This window comes from Neophocaena asiaeorientalis, unplaced genomic scaffold, assembly GCF_003031525.2.
Source record: "Neophocaena asiaeorientalis asiaeorientalis breed wild unplaced genomic scaffold, Neophocaena_asiaeorientalis_V1.1 scaffold65, whole genome shotgun sequence".
In the NCBI taxonomy this organism is placed as follows: Eukaryota; Metazoa; Chordata; class Mammalia; order Artiodactyla; family Phocoenidae; genus Neophocaena; species Neophocaena asiaeorientalis.
In genome coordinates, this window is record NW_020173215.1 from 17,540,855 (window position 1) to 17,555,676 (window position 14,822).

General features: G+C 55.5%; 1 non-coding gene across 1 annotated transcript; it reads left to right on the forward strand.

Annotated features, from left to right (window-relative positions):
- Window positions 1–4,392: 4,392 nt before the first annotated feature.
- LOC112399832 (U6 spliceosomal RNA) lies at window positions 4,393–4,496 on the forward strand. Its single transcript, XR_003003325.1, has one exon. It is a non-coding gene; the product is annotated as a U6 spliceosomal RNA (small nuclear RNA).
- Window positions 4,497–14,822: the final 10,326 nt, after the last annotated feature.

Consider the following 14,822-nt stretch of genomic DNA (forward strand, 5'->3'; position numbering starts at 1 on the left):
ATTAATTAATTATTTTAAAAAAGTGATGCTTCTGGCCTCTGAGCTCAAGCTGCTCTGGGTGCCCAGGTGGGGTCTTCATCTGACAGACTGTCCGACAGCTGAGAGTCCCCTCACTCCAATCACTGACATGTGTCCTTGATGGATCAATAAGTCACCCGAGGTTGTCCCCTCTCCTGTTGCAGAATTAATAGGCGGGATTTTTGTTGGTGTTGTAATGGCCGTGTGGCCCGGCTCGCGTTACACAGAGCTGATGGCAGCGCACAGGACAGACAGCGTGCTTCTCCACAGGGCTGGGCGCCGGGAGTCACAGGTGGGTGCCCTGGGCTGGGCCAAAGGATGTGGTGGCAGCTGCCAGGGGTCCCCTTCCTTCCCCTGGAGGCTGGGGTCTGGAGGCTGAGGACATCTGAGCTGCAAGGGTCCAGCCCAGGTCCCATTTACAGATGGAAACCCAAGGGCGAAAGGTTTGCCCTGAGCCACATAGCAGGTAACTGAACACCACAGTTTTGTTAAAATTTTTTTTCAGAATTCTTAAAATTCCTAAGCTTAGCACATAAAGTCCTTCATGAAAGAACCCAGATTCCCAATCCACTGGGGATCACTAACTACACACACACACAGGCACACCCCTGCCTTCATTCTAAGGATGAAGGTCATTTCCCAAAGGCGATGCTGTCTCACACCACAGGGCCTTTGCACAAGCCGTTCCCTTTGCCCAGAGCGCTCCCTGCCTTTGCTCAGCCAATCTCTTCCCCTTTTCAAAATCCAGCTGGGAATCCTCTCCCCCAGGAACAATTTCCTCACCTCCGAGCTGGGCTGGGGGCTTCCCTCTGCCCCTGCACTTGTCACACTCTGTGGTGACACGCCTACCTCCCCCACGAAACGTGATGCCTTAGGGGTGGAGCCACACCTCCTTGATCTCCAGCCTCACAGGTCCTCGTGCCTGGAGCAGAGTAGGCGCTGGATAAAAACTAACTGAATGCATGAATGTCTCCATTTTCTGCCAGTAAGGTAATACTATAACTCAGAGGCTTTGGCCCTTGCCACCAGGCTGGTTTCACTGGAATCATCCCCTTTCTCTGACTGGGGGCCTGGCCCAGAGCCTGGTGCTGGGGACCCCTCGAGGCCCAAGCAGAGACGCTTGGGCTGTGGTCAGCTACAAGATCCCCACCCTCAGAGGCCGTTCTGAGCCCCCAGCCCCATATGGAGTTGTCCACGTGTCAGTGGTCACTGTACTTGTGTCCTGGGGTGGCCGCAACAAAGGACCACAGACTGGGGGCCTTCAAACAACAGACATTTCTTCTCTCCAGTTCTGGAGGCCAGGAGCAAAATCAAGGCGTCAGCAAGGCTGGCTCCTTCCGAGGCCGTGAGGGAGAATCTAGTCCAGGCCCCTCTCCCAGCTTCTGGGGGTTTGCTGGCGATCTTTGGCATTCCTTGTTTTGTAGAAGCATCACCTGTGTCTCTGCTTCTGTCATGACACGGGGTTCTGTCTGTGTCTTCACACAGCGTCTTCCTCCGTGGGTCCCCTCTTCTTACAAGGACACTAGTCATGATGGATTTAAGGCACACCAGGTTCCACTGGGGCCTCATCTTAACACACATCTTTATGACACCTGCGAAGACTCTATGTCCAAATAAGGTCACATTCAAAGGCACCAGGGTTGGGACATGGACACATCCCTTTGGGAGATGCAATTCACCCACAACCATCCCTGAAGCCATGGACCCATCTGAGGTTGTCCAAAGCCAGGGCATCAAGGGAGGAAGACAGGGCTCTGGCAAACCCCGGGGGGAACCTGAGGGAGAGCTGGGCAGGGAAGGAGGAGGTTCATTCATTTGATGAGGATGAATGAGAAGAAGTGGGCGCTTCAAGGGGGAAGACAGCCCAGCCCTGGGAGCGCCGTTCTACGTCTCCTGAGACAAGGCCTGAGCGGCGTCCGTGGGATTTGGCTACAAGGAGGCCATGACCTCAGCAGGAACCAAGGGCAGACTGCGGGGTAAGGAGGGCACAGGCAAGAGAAGTGAGAAAGTAAGGGAAGTGGTACGCACACCACCCAGGGGACTGGCTGGGAAAGGGAAGATCCAGTCGGAGGGCAGCTGGGGAGGGGAACTGGGTCAAGGAGGAGACCTGGGGCTTTAAATTCCACTGGAGAGGTCCCGGAGGATGGGGGGCTGAACATCAGAGGACAAACAGGTGCCCAGAGGGAAGGGGAGGATGCCCTGACCCGGAGGACGAGCCAGGAGCCCGGTCCAGCCTGTGGCTCCTCCTTTCTCCATCAACAGCAGGGAGAGTGACCCCAGGCTCTGGGGAGAAGGGAACGCCCGAGTCCCTGTGCCAGGGCAGCTCCTTCCTCAGTGGAGCTTGTGATCCACAATATTTAAAGGTTCCGGCACATACAGTTCCCTGAACCGGTCTCAGTCTTGATGCCTTTTTGTCCTCATCTTCACACCTGCCAGCAGGTCTCCTTGCCTTCCCGCTCTCCCCTCTCCCCACCCCCACTCTGCCACACCAAGCCATGGTCCTCTTGGCCCAGACCACAGCAGTCCTCAGGGTGGTCCACTGTCCAAACAGCAGCCAGAAGGAGCCGTAAAAAGTATAAATCATCATCAAAAACAGTGTAAAGAACATTGAACTTCAACCCACAATCTGGGAGAAAGTATTTGCAACATGCGTGATGGATGAAGAGTTTATGTACAAATATATAAAGAGTCCCTACAAATCAATAGGAAAAGAATTTTTAAATAGGAAAAGATACAAACAGTGTTTCACAAAAGAGGAAAAAGGAACGGTCCCAGATCTGATGGAGAAACGATCCATGTCAGCCATGAGGGAAATACAAATGGATGACACGGAAAGGCCATCCCACGCCCACCGGACTGGTGACATTCAGTCTCACACTTGGGAATAATGCTGAGGATGTGGAGAGAGGGAAGGTCGGTACGAGCCCCTTGGAAAGCAGGTTCTCTCGGGTCTACTGAGGACTGGAGTCAATGGGCAGACCTTCTGCAAACGCGGGGTCCTGGGTGTGTTCCGAGGGCAACTCCTGCATGTGTCCGGGGCTGTCTCTGGTCCTCAAATCGCAGATGAGGGAGCTGAAGGGTGGGAAGGAGATCTGACTTGCGAGCCAGTCTCTGGCCTGGCGCCACCTCCTGCCCAGGATGCTCCAGCCTCGCGGGGCTCCGGCTCGGCAGTCTTGAGAAACTGGCAAGGAGGGAACAGGAAAACTAGAACAGGCGGAGAAAGTCAGGGGGGGCTCAGACAGGACCCCGCCTGCTTGCGACAAGGGGATGTGTGAGTCCTTCCCCGTGTGCAGCTCAGACGTTCCTACCGGGAAGCCGTGATCCGTGATCGAGTCCAGACAAGGGCAGCACCGGCTCAAGACTTCTTGTCTGGAACCAGGCGCCGGAGACTCATCACCCCTGGGGGCCCCGAGAACACAGTTGCCCCGCTTTTGTGAGAACAGATGTTCTCTTGAAATTAACAAGCCTGTGAAATGGCATCCCCTGGAGTTAAAGCTAGGTCATAGAAGTGACCGATTGTCCCCGCCTCCAAGGAGCCAAGAGGAAATTCGCAGAAGGATGGAGGTAACCAGGGGCTGGGGGAGGGGCAGGGGGCCGTGCACCGCGGGTAGAGCTTATGTTGGGGGTTGGGTTAGTCAGGGCTCTCCAGAGAAACAGAGCAATAGGACCCAGACAGAAAGGAGATAAATATATAAAGAAACGGCTACAGGTACAGATAAGGATATAGATACAGACATACGTGTACAGATAGAGATACAAAGAGATTTATTAGAAGCAATTGCTCACAGGATTATGCAGGAGGCTGGGAAATCCAAAGTCTGCAGAGCTGATGTCTCAGTTGGAGCCCAAAGTCCAGAAGCTGCTGTAGAACCAGGAAGACCCGATGGTCCAGTTGGAGGGCCATCCGGCAGGAGAACTCCCTCGGATTTGGGGCGGGTCAGCCTTTCTGTTCTATTCAGGCGTTCAAGGGGTTGAGCGATGCCCACCTGCATGGGGGCTGGGCATTGTGCTTTATTCAGTCCGCTGATTCACAAGCTAACCTCATCCAAAAGCACCCTCACACACACACACCCAGAATCCTGTTGGACCAAACACCTGGGCACCTGTAGCCCGGGCAAGCTGACAGATAAAATTCACCTTCACCGCGGTGGTGAAAAGGTTTTGGGTGAAAATAGTGGCGTTGGGTACACACTGAAGGTATGTAATGCCACTGAATTATACACTTGCAGATTATTAAATCCTAAACATGATGTTAAGTATATTTTACCACAATTTTAAAAGAACGCACGGTGCAAAAAAAAAAAAAAAGAGAATGCACGGTGCAGATGTTTGCGGTCGCTCCATTTCATAGGTTAGAAAAAATATATATAACTCTTGCTTCGGCAGCACATATACAGAGATTGGAACAGTACAGAGAAGCTTAGCATGGCCCCCTGTGCAAGGATGACCTGCAAATCGGTGAAGTATTCCATGTTTTTTTAAAAAAAAGCTATAGGTAGCAAAACCGTTCCCACAAGGTTCCAAACTGGAGTTGGCAAACTGTCCTCAAAGGACCAGGCTTTTGCCATCCAGCCTCCGCTGCCCTTGGATCAGGACGGCAGCCAGAGACTACAGGTGAGTGAGTGAGTGTGGCCAGGTTCCAATAAAACTTTATTTATACTCACAGGAATTTGAATTTCACATAAGATTTTCATATGTCACAAAACACTTTTTTTTTTTCTTTCAGTCTTCGAAAAACATAAAAACCGTTCTTAGGTTGCCAGGTTTACAAAAATAGATAGTGGGCTGGTTGTGGCCGGTCAACGGTAGTTTGCTGACCCTGGAGCTAAGCAAAGAGGAGCCGGGGCTAGGCTCCACGGAGGGCGCCAACCCCAAGCCCAGCCGAGGGGGCTCAGCCATGCCTGGGTTCCCCGGGGGTGCTAGGTGGGGGAGGGCATAAGGAGAAATAAGGGGGCAGAACCCTGGGGACCCAGAAGTGCCAACAGCCAGTGGGAAGCAGACCTGTGCTTGGGGGGCCGGGGATCTGACCTTCACCACCATCTCACCCTGGACCGCACGTCCTCCTGATGCCCCAGCCTCTCCCACTGGGCCCGGTCTCACCCTCCTGCCCTCTCAACATCAAGGAAGGCGATGCCCGCTGCTCTGGAAGGCCACATGGGCAACAGGCTGCAAGGGTGACCCCAGGACTGCTGGGGACTGAGACGTGTGCCAGGACGCAGGACCTCCAGCGCCAAAGTGCACACGGTCCCAGGGAAACCGGGATGGTCAGCCGCTCTCCAGTCACCCCGACTGGTGCAAGCAGCAGCAGAAGGGACACAGAAGACAACTGCCCCACAGCCCCGGCCCTGGCATCAGGCCTGGCACAGACAGGTGTGCAAGACCCGGGTGTGGTCTCTGCACCTACGGGAACGGGATGTGCCGTGAGCGAGGGCAAGATATGCTACATACGACCGTAAGGACGCTGCTCCCAGACGCGGCGTAGAGCAAAGAACGGGGCGATGCCACGTTTCCAAAGCATAAGACGGGCAACTGCTCCACGGGGACCACCTCTGAGGAAGCACAGGGACTTCTGGCTGCCGCTGCCTTGGTCCTGACCCGCTGCCGGCCCCTCAGGGGTGCTCAGTCTGGAGATGTCCCCACCGCACAGTCAAGGTTGCACACCCCTCCTCGGGCATCTTGCTGGGCGTTCACCGTGGCAGGGCACTGGCCCTTCTACACTTGCCAGTTACCCACGTGACAGCCCTTACTGAGTGCCTCTGTGGGTCTGGGACAGAAAACTCCTTACGGTGTTGTGCTCTCTAACGCTCGCAGAGCCCCCAAGGGGTAGGTGTTTTTAATCCCATTTTACAGATGAGAAAACTAAGGCCAAAGAGGTGAAGTCAGTGCCCTAAAGTGACACTGGGCCCCAAGATGAACCCCTGGCCCGTCCTCCTGACTTACAAGGGGCGCACCCTCCCTCCCTGCAGCCTTTTCCTGAGTTTAAGGAAAGGGGGTGCTGATGTCTGGGGTTCCTCCCCAGGAACCCCCAACTCACAGCCCAGACCCTAGACCCAAGGGCAGCCCTCTCCCCTGCTGGAGGCGCTGCCAGCATTCTGTGTACAAATGCCCTGACAAGATGGGTCATCAGTGTGAAATCATCGCCATCAGCAGGGCGCGGCCGCCAGCCTCTCATTATTGCCAAATGAATGACTCCGTTTAGAGAAGTCGTTTGGGGCGCTGTCCCAGACAATGACTCCTGTCAAAAGATTTACCGAAACTCATGGGCGATGCAGCGGGAGGCCCCGTGGGCCTGGCCTCAGCGTTTATCCTGCAGAAAACAAAGATTGCAGCGTGGACCATTTTGCCGCTGAAATTCATGCCTTTTGACCCCAAATGGAGAGATAATCCCAGGGCTTGTTTCCGCTTGAGCCTGGAGATGTTGTAAATAGCTGGCTCTGAAGCGGAACCTCACACTGGCCTCGGGTGGAAGGCAGACCATGAAGCAGACTGTGAAAGGATGTGGCTCGCTGAGGCTCTCCGTCACGCCGCCCCCGTAGGTAGCATCCCCCAGGGGCTTTCTATTCTAAAATTGGGTGCTGGGAAGAGCTCTGGCTCAAGGAGGGTGTTATATGCTTTCTCCATCCCCCAGTGAAGACTATAAACTTGATCGCGATTTATTTTCCTCTTGGCTGCCAGGAAGCTCAGAAGCCAAGAAAAAACCTAAGTACATTAGCAACGCTGGTCCTTTGTAATATAATACCTGCATTCTCTTTTACATTAGTATTATGGCTTCTGTCTGGATTTTATTATGTTTGTTTAATGTGCCTCGCATTGTAAGCCACTTCAAATCCTTTGTTGAAAGGGTGGGGGTATGAGTAAAATAAAATAACCAAGCAGAGTGGGGAGGGGAGAACAGGAGGCCGGGGACTGTGACCTGCCTCTGGCTGTGACAGCTGTCCAGCTATTTGACCCGTGGACTGAGTGAAACATATTTTTCCTGCCTGGGTATGACTCTGGTTCTAGACCAGCCTGGGTCACCCTTAACTGCCTGGGTATGACTCTGGTTCTAGACCAACTGGGTCACCTGTCCATGAGCATTCTGGATCGTCCACCAGGACTGTATCAGTCAGGTTTGCCTGGTAACAAGCACCCCCTGGTTTCACAGCAACACACATTGATTTTTTTCACTCAGAGCCCGTGTCAGGAGCTCAGCTGTGCCCCATGACTTCCCATCCTAGGACCCAGGCTGAAGGGGAGGCAATTTGGAACCTGCTTTCCTCACGGAAGAGCGAAAAGAGTGAGAGGGCTGGAGAAATCCTGGAATGGCCCCTACAGCTCCTACTCCACCGCCGCCGCCGTGCCAACATCAGTGGGTGGGAGGTAGACGCCACCCCCAGGAAGCACTGCGGCCATGGGCTAGGGCACCAGAGGCTTGGATGGACAGGTTCCAGGAAGGTGGAATGGAGAGCCAAAAGCACTAATACAATTTGCCGCAAAGACCCCAGAAGGGAAGACCCATACGGGCAGGGCTCCGGCTGGTCGGCTCGCCCACCCATGGGAAGACCAGGCACTTCGTGGGAGCTCCATATATACTGCTCGAACATGCAAACAATGAACGGAGAGCTAATGGGCGGAATGAGTGACCAGCAGGCCCTGGACGCAGGCATGTGTCAGCCTCCACTGCGTCAGTGCCTTCTGCCTGTGAACCAGCCAGCATCTCTCTCTTAATAAGATGGGAAGGCAGGATGACAGTGACAACCTCGTGACACAGTGCATGGCAGCCCCTAGTACCTGCCTGGCCCGTGGCACAGGCTCAGGAAGGCAGCTTCCTTTGGCTTCAACTCCTTTCAGGAGGAGGTCTCATTTCAGCTGGAAAGACCGGGTGACAGACACAGAATAAGTGTACATATTACAATTATTATACAAGTTAGGATGACGACGATAACAGCCGAGAGCCAGGGAGCAGTCACAGAACCCCAGGTGCTATCCCACGTACCTTACGTGGAGTAACCCATGTGATGCTCACACCCTCACAAGGTAGGAATTATTATCATCCCCATTTTACAGATGAGGAAATTGAGGCAGGGCCGCTTTAAACATGTCTGCACATTCTGGGACCTCCTTGCATCAAGATGCAGGGTCATAGTGTATCACACATACACACACACACACCTTGAATCCAGCTGTGCTTGGGACTCCTTGTAACCGATGCCGTGGAAGTGAGGTTAGGAGAGGAAAGGTGGTGTGGCTCCAGCCCCACGCTCATCAGAACGCTCACACTGAGGGCCCTGAGCTGCACGGAAAAAGTTCTACTCCCTGAGTCAACCATGTTGTGAGGAAGCCCAATCATGTGGACACGACAAGCCTGGACACTCGGGTCAACAGTCCTAGCTTATGCAGCCCAGGCACCTACCATGGGAGCAATGAGGCTTCGGACAAATCCCGACCCCCAGCCACGGAGTCGTGAGGGGCCTCAAGGCTCCCCAGCAGGGACCCCAGACTTTCGGAGCAGAGACAGGCCACCCACACTGGCTCTTTCCAAAAAGATTATTGTCTCACGCCCCTAAGTTTGGGGTGGTTTGTTATACGGCAACAGGGCGAAGATTGGCTGCCTTGACACATCCAAAGCACTAGGTCTTGACTAGGCCAGTCGACAGGAGCTAAAGAGGCCTTGAGGAGACTGCCAGTGAGAGCCTCAGAAGGACTAAGATGCGATGGGGGGCTGGAGAAAAGGGGACCCTTGTTATGTGGCGGCCCAAAGGAGAGCAACCGTCTCCAGAAGTAAAAAGGAAAATAGAAAATGTACCTAGTGAACTCAGTGATGTAGCAGATGTTATCTGTAAAGGACCAGACTGTAGATATCTGAGATGCTGAGAAGAGATGGTCTCTGTTGCAACTCCGCAAGTCTGTGGTTATAGCTCAAAACCAACCACTAACAATGCATGAATCACTGGGCTTGGTTGCATTCCAGGAAAACTCTGTTTACAAAAACAGGCAGCAGCTGGATTTGGCCCACGGGCTATGGTTGGCTGACCCTTGATCTAGCTAAGATTTCCAGGGAAAAATATTGAAAGTACCACCTCTCTTCTCCTTCCTGCCTAGGATAAAATGCAAGAAGAAAGAGGTGAACCAAAGAGTGAACTGTGTAATTTTTTTTTTGGTGGGTGGGGGGCGGGGGGGGCCACACTGTGAGGTTTATGGGATGTTAGTTCCCTGGCCAGGGATTGAACCCGGGCCCTCTGCAGCGAGACCACAGACTCCTAACCACTGGGCCGCCAGGGAATTCCCTGAACTGTGTAATTTTTAAGAAAACGTTAGAGAAAATTGAAAGGAACCAGGACTTACTGGGTTTGAAAACCGAAGTGTTTCTCATCGCCAGCCTGCTCAGATTCTAAAATGTCTTCAATTTTTAAAATTGAAAATTGTCTCAAAATTAACAATAGCTTCTGGGAGAAGATCAAATTTACAGTAGAGCTACAAGATTCTTTATAAGCACTCAGAAAGATCTAAGGGGGAACCTCACAGATAAAGACCCTCTAAGGAGCTTAAAGTATGTCTCCTCGACCCTCTCCCTTAAAGAGTAGGTTTTAGGAATCTCAGCAAACTCCAAGGGACCCCAAGATAGAGAAGATCTTCTCCTAAATAAATGTGTGTCTGCGTCTGATCTAATAGTCTGGATGTCAGTAAGATTCATGGAAAACCCACAATGTCTTAAAGAGGATTATACTGGTGGAAACACCAGCAGCCTGGATAAAAAGGAATGGAGACGGTAAAAAGTACAGATCCTCTTGGACCCTAAACTACTATGGCCAAGGAGGCTGAGAAGGTCACTTAGTTGCAAACACAGACTACTTCTTATGGTAAAGGAGGGATGAACCAGAACTGAACCTATCCAAGCTGGACCTCGGAAGTGCTATGAACTGGAGACTTCCATGGGCTTCCCATACTCCTGCTTTTTAAATGTCCCCACGGTTGTATGTTGGGTGTGGGCAGGGGTGCGGATACCTCTTTCTTTAGTTCACAGATCTTCAGATTTTTTTTTTTTTAACTCCACACTCAAGAATCTAGGGAACTTCACAAAGCAGATCTCCACCTGGGCCTGATGGACATGACAAGACCCTGGACCTCATGTCTGGGACTGAGGCCGAGCCTTCCGGGGTGTGGAAGGAGGTGAGTGTGTTTTGCACGAGGGAGGAACATAAATAATTTGTGGTCAGAGGGCAGACTGTGGTCTTTTTAAAACATGTTCACAAATTCCCTGGGGCTCCTCCCATGGAAAGGCAGAGGTCTGCGTCCCTTCCTGAATCTGAGCAGGCTTGGGACCTGCTTGAAAGCATCAGAATGTGGTAGAAGTGAAACTGCTTGGAGGCGGGTTTGCCTCATTCACGGAGACCCGGGTGCTTGGAGTCTGAGCCTCCACAGGAGATCTGCCCCACCTCCACCCCCTCCCCGGGCCGCCATGCTGCGGGGAAGCCCAGCCCCTGCAGGGGCTGCGTTTGTGCTCCAGCCAGCAGGCCTCCTCCTGGATGAACCATGCGCGTCACTAGCACTTCCTGCCGTTCACCCTCATCCCCATTGGAGCATCACCATCCCCACCCTCACTCAATTCTCCATCTCATTAAGAGACGCCCGGTTGTTCAGGCTGAGAACACCCCATGGTTGTACCCACTTCCTCTGCACCCTCACTCCCCACGCCGCTCCAAGCACACCCCCATCCAGCCCCTTAGCAGCCCCCACTGCCCTCCTGCTGGTCCAAGCCACGACCATCTGGACTTCCCATGAGCCCTTGCCCTGGTCCTGCCTGACAGGCGCGCCAGCCTCTCTGGCCGCACACTCTTCCTCCCAGGTCTGCCCCGCCCGGCCCTGCCCGGCCCCGCCCTGCTCTGCTGCCCCTGACCCTTTGCCCAGCTTCACGGTTCCTTTCTGTCTGTGGTTTCCGTGGTGTCGTCTCCCAGCATGCCCTAGTTCAAATATCAGCTCCCGGCAGGCACAGGCCCGTGCTCGGTCCTCGGCTTTAACCCCAGCCCAGCCAGCGTCCCGCACGGGCGGGCGCTCTAGGAATTTGTGTTGCATGAGTGAATGGAGAGCTTCGGGGCCAGCCAGGCCTCCATCCCATGCCTGCTCTGTCTCGCATTGTCTGTGAACCCTTCACAGGCGACCTGCCCCCATCCCACCTGACTCAGTGCACAGAATGCGGGGGATGAGGCCTGCCTTTCTGAGGTCCAGCTGGGCTTTGCTGACCATGCAAAGGCCTTGCCTCCATCTCCATCTCTATCCTGACCTTTGGCTGTGACCTTGGCCCACTGACTCAACATCTCTGAGGCTCAGTTCCCCATCTGCGATGGGAACCAACCCCTGCACGGCAGTGGGGAGGGTTCCCCGGGGGCGTGTGCTCTCCGCCTGCCCCCGGCCTCAGTCCCTGGAGCAGAGACAAATGCACTGCCTGACGAGCTCTCCCACTTCCTCCTCATGTCAGCGCTTCACCTCATCACCCCCACCTCCTAAAGAAGGAACCGGGGCTCTGAAAGGTGAAGCAGCCATCCATGCAGCAGGGAGGAGAGTCTGGATTGGAACCTGGGTTCATATGGCTGTGTTGCTAGGCCTGGACAGGGTTTGGGGTCTCTCCTGGGGAGAGACCTGACCCTGCCCACAGGTCGCATGACCATCTACGGTGCTGCGGGAATGGGAGGGTGTCAGCTCCCCACGCCCGGGAGAGGTGTGCAGGCACGGGGACTGGGCCACCTGCGGGCTGAACCCCAGTGCCCAGGTCAGGGCCAGGCGCACAGTAGGTGCGTAGATTGCAGCAGGGGACAGAGTCCAGCCCTACAGTGTGGGTCAACTGCCTCATTACGGGAGCAGAAGACGCCAACCTCCAGCGGTGCCTGCCCAGGGTCACGGGTCGATGACCACTCAACGGAGGACCTACTGTGCGCACCGCGCCACAAGGTGGGCGCCGAGCTGATCCTTGCTGCAGGGTCCACGCAGAGGTCAGGCCCATCACCGGAGGCACAGAGAGGCAGCCCCAGGCCACGTAGCCGCCTGTCCCTCTCCCCACGCCAGCCCCCCGAGACAGCACTTGCAGGATGTCACTCACTGTAACCTGATCAGCGACAGGACAAGAGACATCTTAATTAGTGGCTTTTCCGGAGCAGCCCGAGCCCCAGACATCTCTTAACATGTCTGAGCCGGAAATCGTGGCTTCCCGGGTGGATTGCTAGGTGCTGGCGCCTCGCCGGGGTGGCTCTACGTGCATGTGTGGGGTGTGCGCGTGGCCTGCGAGGCTGAGGGATGCTGATGGCTCTCATGTCTGGGCCCAGCCTGGCCCAGGGCACTCAATGTCTCCCTTCCGTAGGTGCAGACCTGAAGTCCTGTCCTCAGAGGAGGTCCTGCAAGGAGCGTGGTCCTCGGCCGGGAGGGTGAGGGCAGCCGAGGGCAGCACGTGGACAGTCTGGAAGAGAGTGGGTCCCAAACCTGCAGGGTTGGAACCTGCTGCGAGCTGGGGCAGGGACTGTCTCTTGGGTCTCGCCCTGGATCTCCGGAGGGCACAGCTAGTCCTCAGCTGGGGACTGGCCTGGCGAAGTGACCCCCTAAGGCCCCTTCTAACCCTGAGTTGATGCGCTTGACAGGGCCATTTCAGCTGGGCCTTAAAGACCAAGGGGGCCCCAGGCAGCCAAGCAAGGGAAGAAGAAGAACTTGAGTGGGGATAGAACAGCCTGGGCAAGTCCTGGCCGCGGGAACACATGGGCTTGCTCAGAGCATGGCGAGCCCCGCCTGGTAGAGCAGAGTCTGAGCCTCCCAGGGCGATGGAAGGCTGACGGGAGCGGGGAGTAGACAAGAGGGGGTGGGCCAGCAGGTCCAGGCCTGGACATACCTGGGCCCGAGCTCAACTCGGCTCGGGGCCAGTGGGGCCATGATGCTGGAAGAACGGGAAGTCGTCTCCCTTCCAGGAGATGCCGCTGCAGCCCGGTGGTCAGAGGACGACCTCTGCAGCCAGGCTGGCTCTGAGGCCCGGCTCTGGCGGGTACAGGCCCGTGTGTGTGGGCCCCTCGCCTGTCTCAGCCTCAGCTTCCTCACCCGCAAAGTAGAAGCCACCCCAATATCCTGATTCCTACAACAGACACTCGACTCTGGACAGACAAGTCTTTTTTGTTTTTAATATTTATTTATTCTTTTATTCATTTATTTATTTTGGCTGCACCAGGTCTTCGTTGCGGCACACGGGATCTTCGCTGTGACATGCAGGATCTTTACTTGCGGCACGCATGTGGGATCTAGTTCCCGGACCAGGGATCGAACCCGGGCCCCCTGCATTGGAAGGTGGAGTCTTACTGGACCGCCAGGGAAGTCCCTGGACAGCAAGTCTTAATAGCAACCCAAGGTTGGGTGGAAAGAGCTACGGAAAAGGACTAAACATGGTTCGATTTTTTTGTTCATGTCTTAGACACCCAACTCAATAACCCCCGCAGTCCACGCCGTGTCCACACGTAGCTGAAGCCTTTGAATCTGCGTGTGCAGAACGGGCTGACCTCACGGAGGGAGGAGGTGGCTGGGTAAGAGGGAGGACTTCAGCTGAGCCTGTAAAGTTTGATTTCTTGAAAGACCGAAAGTATGTGAAGGCAGAACAGCGTCATCAGCAACAGAAAGAATACAACTGGGCCTCGGCTAAGACTCAGAGGAAACGCGTCGCTCAGGCCAGTCGCTGCTGGGGACCCCAGCAACGGTCCTCCCCGCGGGCTCTCTCCAGCCCCTGTGCCCGCCCGTACCTCCGGGATGATGCTGGGCAAGTTGCTCCCGCTCTGGGGTTCCAGGGCCCCGTCTCCCACGGGGCCCGAGAACACATCCACGTGACGATGTAGCTCGGTGACCGCCTCGTTGGTGCTGTGATGATTACTGGCCACTTTCGTGCCCAGCGGAGGGGCCAGGTGAGGACCGGTTGGGGAGTGGTGATGGAGTGGGACAGGCAGGCTGGGGGAAGGGGGTGGGGCGGGGCACAGTCACCGGGCTCCATGTCTCCAGAGGGAAAGCCTGGGGGCTGAGCTGCTTCAAGCCTCAGCAAATGTCAGGTGTCCAGAGATGAGGGTCTTTGGGGGAGTGGATGAGCCCCCCACCGAGACGTGCTGGCCTTGCCTAAGGGCTCCCGTGGAAGAGGCCCCCCTGGGGGGCCAGCGGGGGGCAAGGGGCTTGGAGATGAAGCTGCTCCCTCGGACCCTCAAATGGGTCCCTGGAGGTCCTGTCTGGCCTCTGAGGATGCCATCTGTGCTCTCCTCTCACCGGTCTGGCTGCGCCTGGGGTCTTGGCAGGACCTCTCGAGAGGGGCTGAGGTCATGACCCCTGCCCTGTCCAGATGGGCCTGGGCCGACCCTGTCCGCGGCAGGCGAGGACAATGGTCCCTTTTTTTGGCCAGTCGCCCACGGCCACATTCTCCAGGGACCTAGTGACCCTGAACAGGGGCTGTGAAGAGGTCCCTGCTGACTCAGCGAGATGTCCACTCGCTAATGAAGGGCCGTTGGAAAGGGCATTGACCTTGGTCAGCAGGCAGGAGCCCTGCATGTGGGGGGCCACTGCAAGGAGAGAGAGGAAGGGTGATGATGCGTCTACCTGCCCCCCCCCCAACCCACCCAGCCAGAGCACTCGCCCGGCAACTATGGAGACCACTTCCCGGGGCAGCGGACGCAGACATCAGCCTGGGAGGCAGGCTCAGAGATTCAAGGCACTGTTCCTGATGATGAGAGAAACAACAATGACCACATCATCACAGACACCACAGCCAGGACCAAAGGGCAGCCCAGGTGCGATGCGAGGGCAGAGCGGCCCTAACCCAACCT